This window comes from Artemia sp. Qi Xiang Cuo, chromosome 8, assembly GCF_049724085.1.
Source record: "Artemia sp. Qi Xiang Cuo chromosome 8, ASM4972408v1, whole genome shotgun sequence".
In the NCBI taxonomy this organism is placed as follows: Eukaryota; Metazoa; Arthropoda; class Branchiopoda; order Anostraca; family Artemiidae; genus Artemia; species Artemia sp. Qi Xiang Cuo.
Window position 1 is genome coordinate 2,647,966 of NC_142801.1, and position 12,106 is coordinate 2,660,071.

Genomic DNA, 12,106 nt, shown 5'->3' on the forward strand with positions numbered 1-12,106 from the left:
AAAGGACAAAAATTAAGCCCTACACCTTTTCGTGGTAATTTCTGCTCATTTTAAGTTTGACTGGATTATTCATTGCAATTTCTGTTCGTTTTGGGCACAGTTTATAGACAGTAAGCCTATCGCAGATAATTTCTGGTCTTCGGTCTCGGTGCGAACAAAAAGCTCCTCCCACTTGTTTCTGCCTTAGCGGAATAGTCTGTTATCGTCAATCACTGAGAAATGGTTACCAAGTGCATTATTCGTAATTGCGAAAGCAGAAAAAAACTTGGTGAGCCAGCCAAGTGGTTTGCAAGCGTACCATCTCACTGTTATTAATTAATTTATATAAAATTTTTTACTTAATATACTATTTCCGTGGACTCAACTGATCGTCCTATGTCGGATTTTAAAACAAAGGGGGCGGGGGGGTTGATGAAATGTGTGAAAATAAGGAATTTTTTCTTCTTCTAATAACTGGTGGTGTTGGTGTGATGGTTTCAGGGGCGGATCCTGGATTTTTTTAGGGGGGGGGGGGCGCAAAAAACGTTGATACGAAAAATATAATAAATCAAATATGGCTTGATTGTAAAGACCTGAATTGGGAAAATGGCTGCGAGGACTTACCCTTTGAACAGTTTATAAGATTTTTTTTTGCGCACACGTGCATATTACGAAGTAAAATTTAAGAATCGAGAAATCGAGAGACGTACCTATCAAGGAAAATAAACTAGCAAGTAATTATTTTAGTTTTAGTAGTTTAAATATCTGATTATCTCTTTTTTTGAACAAAGGGGTAAATTTTTTTAAAATTTATTTAAAATAAAACTTTTAAAACGGAAATATCAATGCGAAGCACCAAACATCATAATCAAATGTCATCGCTTTATGGCATTTTTCAAATAAAACTTATTTTTTACTTGATTATCGTCGTAAATTTATTCCTTGTCTTTATTTCCGTTCTTAAACCAATGATATATTTACCTTTTGCATTATTACAGCCCACTATATATACATTCATATAAATTTATATGCAGTGTTACCTCCATACCAATTATTCTCCTTTCCTTTTTCATTCTTTAATAATAATTTCTGGTCGTTTTGAGTTTGAGTTATTGTAGGCTTCTATTTCTACTGATCTTAAGTTTAATATGGCCTTTACTATTCTTAAAAAAAAACTTTCTTTTTCGTAAAGTTTTCGTAGTATATATATATATATATATATATATATATATATATATATATATATATATATATATATATATATATATATATATATATATATATATATATATATATATATATATATATATATATATATATATATATATATATATTTATATTTATATCGGCGCGTACAAACAACTCCTCTCATTTGATCTGCCATTAGCGGTCCAATTACCCTGGAACACGTATTTTGGCAGAAACTTTCTCAAAATGCCTTTGAAACCAACTTGAGACTTCGAAACCTATTTTTAATTCCTAAAAACATGCAATAATAACATTACACTACTAACTACCGATTTGTATTTATGTATTGGAATAAATTAATTTAAAATTAGTTTCTTCAAAATTAGTGTTCCAACGTTGAAGCCAAAGTTTCGCGTCCAAGAGAAATCTGACTTGTCTACCCGCGAAAAGATCTGATAACGCCTATGTTTCTATCTGCAAAAACGTTCTCCGGAGCACTCGCACCCCTGTCCGGGTTTTTATAATGGGAGAGATAGAGAATGATCATACTGCTAATTCTATAAACTGTGGTTTTGGGTCTCGTTTGTTTCAATAATTGTGATTTCTGTTTGTTCTAAGTTTCAACTATTGTTTTACATTGTTCCTCCTCTGCTTTGATTTCCTCTGCGTTCCTCCTCAACCTTGAATATAAACGAATTTTGAACATCTTGTTGTTTTTTGTTTTGTTTTAACTGCTTGTATATTTAAATAAGTGTATTTTGACTTCATTTGCTGATGAGAGTTTTGGCTATGCCTACAAAAAAAACTATTTGAACACCTCCAAAATCATCGAGTGTATTAATGCTCAGTTTTGAAAGACTTGAACCAGATGGCGTCAAGAATCATTGGAACTAAATTTGTTTCCGGGTGAGTTTCCCTTGGTTCTGAAACTTTAATTGAGGTGTCTCCATAGCCAAAGATTTCATGTCTCCATGCTGATACGCCATTTTGACAACCACCTCGTACATAGAGTTTTTTTATATTTAGTTCAACATACAACGAAAGTTAAAACTTTGGTGTTGACTGACAAATTAAGACGTTAACAAGTTTCGAAAACTCACCGCCCAGTGGTAGAAATATGAAATGATATTGAACTTATTTATTCAGGCAGGAAGGATGGGTTAAATAGGCAAGTAGCAGGTTCCAAGTCTTGCTTAGGCTGAGAAGGTATTACTAATACAGTTGTAGTTGCTCGTTTTACGGCTAAAAAGTGCAAAGTATTAGTAATGTATGCCCATGTAGAACCGACTCTCGAAGATACTAGTGACTTGGACGTATTTTACATACAGTTACAAGAACGCAATAGCGCTGCCTAAGTAAAGAACGATGTTTGCATAATGTGTTGTTTATTTAGACCAGGTCAGTTCGTATCGAAGGAGTTGTCGTAGAAACTTGGAAAATGGCTCATTCGATTGGAAATTGAAACGGCTAGTGCCCTTTTTAATAGTCGAAAGTGATTGGAATAGCCGAAAGTGACTTCATATCGAAGGAGTTGTCGTAGAAACTTGGAAAATGGCTCATTTGATTGGAAATTGAAATGGCTAGTGCCCTTTTATAGAAAGTGTTGTCGTAGAAACTTCAAAAAGGGCTCATTTGATTGGAAATTGAAATGGCTAGTGCCCTTTTTAATAGTCGTTTTGAGTTTGACTCGGTTATTTATTGTAATTTCGAGCAGAAATTAACATGAGTAGGGCTCAAAACCCCTATGTCTTCCCAAGGCCAGAACAGAATACAACCAGCGTTGTTGTAGAAACTTAAAAAGGGCTCATTTGATTGGAAATTGAAATGGCTAGTAAAGAACGATGTTGGCACAATGTGTTATTTATTATTATTTTTTTCTTCAGACCAGGGCACTTCGTATCGAAAAGAGTTGTCGTAGAAACTTCGAAAACGGTTCATTAGATTGGAAATTGGAGTGGCTTATGCCCTTTTTAATAGTCGCAAGTGATTCGAAGGCAACTAACACCCCTTCCATGCCCACCATTTCTCGAAACACATCCAATCAAAATTTTGAGATAGCCATTTTGTTCTGCCCAGTTGAGTTCCGGATAGAAATTATGTTTTCGAGGAGTGAAATCCCCCACAGGCCTCAGGGCAAAGGTTGCTAGCTTTGCCTCGGGGGCTTATAATCTGTTTGTAGAGAGCGTTGTTATAGAAACTTCAAAATGGCGTCATTTAATCGGACATTGATATAGTTAGTGTCCTTTTTAATAGTTGAAAGGGATTGTAGGACAACTAAACCCCTCCGACTCCCACCTTTTCCCCAAACACATTCAATCAAAATTTTGAGATAGCCAATTTGTTCAACGTAGTTGAAAGTTCTGGAAATTAGGTCTTTGAGGATGACAACCCCCCACCCCCCCACAGCCCTCAGGGCAAGGGTTGTAAGTTATGCCCTGGAGGTATATAAGGTTTTGTATAGAAAGCCCTGTCGTAGAAACTTAAAAAAGGGCTCATTTGATTGGAATGGCTAGGGCCCTTTTTAATAGTCGAAAGTGATTGGAAGGCAACTAACACCCCTTCCACGCCCGCCATTTATAAAAACACATAGAAATTTTGAGATAGCCATTTTGCTCAAAGTAGTTGAAAGGTCCGGAAATTATATCTTTGAGGATGAGCCTCCACCCACAGCCCTCAGGGTAAGGGTTGTAAGTTATGCCCTGGGGGCATGTAAGGTTTGTATTGAAAGCTGTGTCGTAGAAAACCTGAAAAAGGGCTCATTCAATTGGAAATTCAAAGGGCTAGTGCCCTTTTTAATAGTCGAAAGTGATTGGAGGGCAACTAACCCCCCTCTCACGCCCACCTTTTCCCCGAACCCATCCAATCAAAATTTTTAGATATCCATTTTGTTCAACGTAGTTAAAATTTTAGAAATATAGTATTTGAGGATGATAACCCCCTCAAAGCCCTTGTGACAAGGATTGTTAGTTATGCCCTGGGGGAATATAAAGTCTATACACATAGTGATGTTGTAGAAACTTCATAAAGGGCTCATTCGATTGGAAATCAGAAGGGCTTGTGCCCTTTTTAATATTCAAAAGTGATTGGAGGATAGCTAACACCCCTCTCACCCACCATTTCCTCAAGCACATCCAATCAAAATTTTGAGATAACCATTTTGTTCGACATAGTTAAAATATCCGGAAATTATGTTTTTGACGATGACAGTCCCCCCACAGCCCTCAGGGCATGGGTTGTAAGTTATGCCCTGGGGGCACATAAGTTCAAATCAAATTCAAATTAATTTATTTAACATAAAAGATACAAACAAATTTACAGCGGCCATCTACAAAAGCCCGAAGGTTTGTTTACTTCAAAACCCGAAGGTTTAATTCAAAGGGCTAGTGCCCTGTTTAATAGTCAAAAGTGATTGGAGGGCAACTAACCCCCCTCTCACGCCCACTCTTTCCCCAAACACATCCAATCAAAAGTTTGAGATAAGAATTTTGTTCAACGTAGTTGAAAGGTCCGGAAATTACGTCTTTGAGGATGACAACCCCCTATCAGCCCTCAGGGCAAGGGTTGTAAGTTATGCCCTGAGGGCATATCAATTTTTATTGAAATTTTTGTCGTAGAAACTTCAAAACAGCTCTTTTGATTAAAGAATTGAAAGGGCTAGGGCCATTTTTAATAGTTGAAAATGATTGGAGAGCGACTACCGCCCCTCTCACGCCCACCCTTTCCCCAAACACATCCAATCAAAATTTTGAGATAGCCATGTTGTTTAACGTAGTTGAAAGTTCTGGAAATTTGGTCTTAGAGGATGATTAAATAAGAAAAAACAAGTTTTTTTTTTAAACTGAAAGTAAGGAACGACTTTAACACTTAAAACGAACAGAAATTTCCTGTATATGAAAGGGGATGTCCCCTCCTCAACGCCTTGCTCTTTACGCTAAAGTTTTTCATTGTTTAAAAAAATAGAGTTGTGAGAAAGTCAAACTTTAGCGTAAAGAGCGAGGCGTAAAAGAATAAAATATTTAGGATTTGTTTTATCGGAAAATGTAAGTTCAAAGAGTCATGTTGATGAAATAATTAATAGAGGCAAAGTGGCCATGTCTGCAATTTATAGAAATTTGACTATAATGGGAATTAAAAACCTGAAACTGCACACTAGAATATTTAACAAAAAAATTTTATGAGTAATAAGATGTGAAGATGATATCCGGGGTGGGGAAGCATCACAGCATCTAGATCTCCTCCAGCTCTGATATTATATAAGACTGTTTGAGTTAACCCATACCGCTCATTCACATATTCTGAAAGGGGATTTGGGCCTATTTTCGTTAAAACTACGTAGGGCAACTAATCCCCCTCTCACGCCCACTATTTCCCCAAACACATCCAATCAAAAATTTTGATGCTTAGATTTTGGCTGAAGCTCATTAGGTGTAATGAAGATAGACTAGTAAGAGCAGCTTATTGTCAGATGTTGAGTTATGGTTCGAAAACGTCGTGGCCATCCCAAATTAGGTCATTACTAGAAAGAGTGGGAATGCCTTACTTATGGAATGATGGCCTTGGTTCCCGGGATCAACCAACAAATTTAGTAAGCCAGGTACGATTTATCTTAGAGGGTGAAGAAATTCAGTATTGGCAAGGGTTGGTTTTAAATTCTGCTACATTGAATCATTATAATCAGGCTAAACCTAGTTTTGGAGAGGAAATTTATTTTAAATTTAATTTACCGAATATGATTTTATGTCGATGGATTCAGCTTAGGGCGAATTGCCTTCCAATCCAGAGCAGGCAAATGGTGTTCGACAGGGGGATAGTACATACTAATGGTCGGTGTGCGTGTCCTCTTTGTAGAGATGAGGACGAAGATTTGGACTATTTTCTCTGAAAGTGCCCAATGCTCTCTGATTTAAGGGAAAAATACTTACGATGGCTTGTTTTACTGCTTCCTGGGATTTTGCAAAGTCGTAATCCAGCCACAATATTTCGTATTGGTGCGTACATAGAGAAGGGATTAGAAAGAAGGAAAAGTTTTACAATTAATTATTATTAATTATATGGAATTAAATTTATTTTCTCGATAAATTACCATAACGTATTTTTTGCTATGCATCATGTTAATGTGTGTTTCGTAATTTGTTCCGTTGTGATTTCTTTATTTTTCATAAATTTTTGTGTGTTTATGGCTCTTGGGCTTTGGAAATACACGATCTATCTATCTATCTATAAGGTTTTTTTTATAGAAAGCGTTGTCGTAGAAATTCAAAAAGGAATCATTTGATTGGAATTGTAAACGGCTGGTGCCCTTTTTATTAATCGAAATTGATTGGAGGGCAAGTAACGCCCCTCTCACTCCCACTATTTCCCCAAACACATCCAATCAAAATTTTAAGATAACCATTGTGTTCAACGTAGTTGAATGATCCTGAAATTATGTCTTTAACGATGACAACCCCCTCACAGCCCTCAGGGCAAGGGTTGTAAGCTATGCTCTGGGGCATATAAAGTTTTTATAGAAAGTATTGTCGTAGACCAAAGCACTTCGTATCGAAAGAGTTGTCGTAGAAACTTCGAAAAGGGCTCATTCAATTGGAAATTGGACGTATATCAACATAGTTCAAAGTTCTGGAAATTAGGTCTTTGAGATTTCGTGGGAGCAAGGTCCCAAAGGTTCCCCTGCATAAGTCTGGTGTTAATTAAACAATGATAAAAGAAAAAAAATATTAGGTTTTGAGGATAATTGGTGATAATAGCCAGCGACTCGCGAATTTTCTAACTCATAAATGGGCCTAAATATGTTGTAAATTAAAGCAGGGATTTGAGAAAGACTGATCAAAGCATAAATGTTTGCCATCAACAATGATCGCGCCGGCGGCGCGGAAAAGTTTCAGTGGCGGTCCGGCTGCGTACCGCCACCGGCTTTTCCTTATCGGCGCGGCGCCGGGGTCTAAATCGGATGTTTTGAGTTAAGATAAACCTTCTTGTTATTAAGCACCCCCCCCCCCCCTCTTGGAAATTCAAAGATAACCCCATAACAGTAGTAAGATTTACGTTATGCAAGATTCTCTGTGTGAAGATATCAAAAATTCGCTTTACAATTATGTTAATCAACGGAAAACCATTGAAAAAGTTCTTGGTTTTCTCGTTAAACACAAGTGAAATTATAAACTCGAAGCATTCTGTTTGGAGAGGACGGCTCAATATTATGTAGTTTCTTGACTTAATTTAAGCTGAAATTTAGGAAGGATAACTACCACTAGGGAGTTATGACATTTTTAGTCTTCAGCATAAGAATTTATCTATGTCTATGTCTAGACATAGGCGCAACATTCATTATCCTGCGCAAGCTTGCTGGCCAAAACATTTTGAGATCGACAAGTTCGAAATAAGTAAAATAGAGGATCTCATTTGGTCATCAACACTGGCTTGATGTAAGCGGACAATACGATAATAGGCTTCTAACCTCGGATCCGAGCAGTCCAAGTGACAAAGGGTGTGTAGCCGCTGCTGCACGAGCTACCCCTGCCAAAAACGACGCCGAATTTTCTCCTGAGGGGATTAAATCGGCAGTGAGGAAACTAAAAAGCAATAAAACAGCTGGCAACTGTGGCATCGCTCCAGATCTACTTACTACGGGTGGCCCTGCAATGATACTTTGGTTGGAGAAGGTGTTCAGCGTAATCTGGTGTACTGAAGTTACGGCGTCAGACTGGAAGAAGGGAATGATCGTGCCAGTATTTAATTATAAGGGAAAGAAGACGGGTCGCAGCAATCACCGTGAAATTCCCCTACTCTCTGTTCCTGGAAGGCAGTTTGTAATGTTTCTGCTGAAATATACAATAATTATCTTTAATTCTTTACTCAACCCTCAACGATCTAAATTCATGCGATAAAGATTGACAGCTGAAAAGATTTACACGACCAGACATGCCACTGAGAAGATACTGGAATTCAAGAGAAAAGCTTAGATAGCTTTCATTGACTTTCTTCTGCCTTTGACACGGTTGACAGGCAGTCACTTTGGCTAATCTTGGAAGCTGCAGGTCTACCAATAAAGACGGTCAGCCTTTTTAAAGAACTCTACAGCAGCACAGAAAGCGCGTCCTTGTTAACGGGAAGCTTTCTTCTTCCTTCCCGATCAAAAATGGTGCACGGTAAGGTTGGCTGCCACACTTGAGCTATTTAACTGCGTCCTCGACCACATTTTGAACGAGACACACCGTGTTCACCCTTTTGGGATAAGTTATTCAGGGAGGACGTTGTCTTATGTCGATTTTGCCGACGATGTATTCGTCCCTAGCGAAAGTCTCTACCAACTTAAATCTGCAATCGAGACACTCTCCCCCACTGCCTTTAGATTTGGGTTGTAACTCAACTGAAAGAAAACGAATATCATGCCCATAGAAAAGACCGTTTCGACATCACCCTTAACTGTTGCGATCAACGGCCAAGCTGTTGACGTGGTAAGGCAGTTCACTTATCTCGGATCAATTACATCATCAAATGGCACAATTGACGCCGAAATCTCAGCCAGATCAGCCAAGGCAAACTCTGTATTCGGACAGCTCCTGAGAGCAGTCTTACACAAACCGCAAATTAGTCACCTTACAAAAGCCCGTATCTACAACGCCACAGTCTCAAGCATTATGCTGTACTCTTCTGAGACATGGCCAATAACCCAGACACAGCTAAGAAAGGTCTATGCCATCCAAACTAGACACCGGCGTCGAGTTGAAGGCTATAACCCAGACACAGCTAAGAAAGGTTGATGCCATCCAAACTATACACCTGCGTCGAGTTGAAGGCTTCAAATGGTTATGACAAGATCCGCAATACTGAGATCCTGAGGACCTTCAAGTTAGCAAACCTCTCCACTTAAGTAGAAGATCGTTCTCTAAGATGGTATGGCCACTTACTCCGCCTCCAATCAACTGCCCCTGTAGGGATCTTATCGGAAATCAATCCCTCGATTGTCTGCAAACATCCTCGAGGGAGGCCACGCAACAGATGGACTTATGTTATAAATCAACGCCTCCTCAACCCCAACTTCGACCCGAATGAGGCCCCATCCTTAGCCCTGGACAGGGCTGCTTGGAGAAGACTGACAGCACTGTCAACCAGTTCCCTCTACGCTGGTGACCCTGCTGAGTAAGAGCGTTAAGTCAAAGTAAGTCAAGCATAAGAATTTGAGATTAACTTTCCCGGAACAGTTCAATATGAAAATAAAAGTCTAAAGTTAGACAGTTTACAGCAGAGTTTCTTTAACATTTTTCTGACATGACCCCTCCCCCTTGTACGAAAAATATTTTGTGACCACCCGACCCTTTTTGTCACGTTAAAAATATGTAATCCGTACACAAATTTGAGGCGTTTGCATTACTAGGATACGGATATCAATATATAATTAAATATGCAAAACATATCATTTTAAATCAAATAAGTTGTCTAATAATAACTAACAAACAAATACAAACATGTTTGTATTGTTAGGACAGAGACTCACACCGTCATCTACTGGTAATAATCGGAACTAGTACCGTCTCCAACATCCGAGCGAAAGACCCAAAAGTTTCGAGACGTTTCGTTACGGTTTGAGATAATTCATGCTAGAATGTGCTGGGCCGGTCTATAAATAAGGCGGTCGACCGCGGCCACGGTAGTTGAGTGCAAGACCGCGAAGCAAGGGAATTTGAAGGAAGACCACGATATGTGGAAGCAATTTGGAAGTGAAACTACCCGGTGTTATATACGGACTGTGTGTAAGGTGCCTTGAAGCTAGAGTAGCAGTAATTTGCGAGCGTGAGACGAACACGGTTATGTCGTCTGCTGTTAAGTTTGAAGAGCACGAATTGCTTGTTTTATGCATTTATATAAGTTGTTTGTCATAATTGAAAATGGATAAATTCCTAAAATATCACCAGAACCATCAAGGTCTAATGGGTGTAGTAGTAGAACAAAAAACAGGTTTAAATCACGACAATTATATGAAATTCAGTTTTACTTACAGTATACTTATATATGAACAGTAGCAAAAAGCTTGTTCAAAGATGACACACATCATAGTGCGCCGACTGGGAAGTCCCCAGTAGGTCACACAAATAGTTTCCGTTGCTTTTGACATTCAGTCAGATCACTGCATATGTAATGCGCTGAACAATTGTCATTGCGCGTGCGCGTAGAGGCGAAATCATTAAGAGAGGTCTAGACTGATATGTGTCAAAAACCTTTAATGGTGAGTATAGGACTTTTCTCTACTGTTCATATATACTTATACCGTGGTTTTACTGTAATCGAGAACACACCGCAGTGCGTAATTTGCTTTGAAATTTTGTCAAGAGAAACCACGAAGCCATCGGAGTTGGTACGCCACCTAAACACAAAATATCCTTATCAATAAAAAATAAACCTGTGAAATTTTTTCTAGCGAAATTTGAACATCGAAAAACTGCTTTAGGACAAAAGTCCAACCAAATTTAGAAAGCGTTATTTGCTAGTTATCAAGTCGCATTTTGTGTGACTAAAGCAGGAAAACCTCGCAGTATTGCTGAAAATTTTATTTTACCAGCGGCTTTACATATTGCAGAGGTTATGTTTGGCAAGCAAGAGGTCGAATAGCTCAAAAGCATACCTCTTTCTGACAATGCCATTCAACACAGGATAAGCAATATGGCGACTGAAGTATGTGATCAAGTCATGGACAAAATAAAGAAAAGTTCTTTTCTGTCTTAGCAATTTGATAAATCAATGGATATTATGGGTCGTGCGCAGTTTATAGCTTTTGTGCGTTTTGAATCCAGCAAAATATTAATGGAAGAAATACTATTTTGCAAGGCACTTCTTAAAAATATTACAGGTCACTGCTTGTATGATGTGTTCCTTGAAGCTAAGCAAAATATGAATATCGATTGGGCAGAAGAATGCATTGCTATTTGTAGTGGGAGAGCAAAAACCATGACGGGTGCGAAGAGTGGATTATATGCTAGACTGAAAGAACAGATGCCAAGCGCTTGTTGAATGCAATGCTTTCTCCATGGCTAAGCTCTTGGAGCCAAAACCTTGCCAAACAGTCAAGTTCTAAATATTATTATTAACATTGTAAATTCTATTAAAGGAAAAGTGTTTATGGTACACCGCAATATGGTTTACGATACAGAGGTTATGTTTTTATCAAAAGGCAAAGTACTGACCAGAGTTAAGGAACTTCGCACTGAACTATTAGTATGCTTACAGCAACCCAAGTCACATTACTCAGAATTAATTTCTGACCCAAAATTCATTTTGAAACTGGCTCTTTTTCTGACTTATTTCAGCATTTAAATAACTTGAATAAAAGTCTTCAAGGGCAGAATGAAAATGACATTGCAGCAAAAGACAAACTCTATGTCATTGAAGAAGTCGGAAGCGAGATAAACATCAAATTTAATATGTCTGGTATGAAAATGGTGCTAGATAATTTGAAGAAGGAATTGTCTAATTACTTCTCAGTGCAAGAGATATCGGATACCAATGGGAAAAGGTGGATCTTGAATCCGTTTTTAAATACAGCTATAAATTAGGCAAATTTAGTAACTAAGCTTAGGAGAGAATCTGCTGGAATTATCTGCCGATGGGATGTTATACTTGGGATTCAAGTCTGAAACAGGGTTGCCAAGTGCTGAAGCATAAAGAGAGTTCAAATCAATGCCCAAAAAGAGGAATTTTTGTTCAGGAAGAGTGCAAGTAAAAAAATTTATGCACGACTTAAATGAACCTCTAAGTAATGAGTTAGATAACAATCCTCTTTGTTTTTATACTTAATAGGTATATATCTGCTAGAAATTGCATATGCCAATTTGATCGCTTGGACCTTTAATTGAACTATAGTTGATTTAGTCAATTTTCGACGTAACACCTTTAATTAGGTGTTGTTCAACTTAGTCAAATATTTAGATAAAGTTTTGTCTCC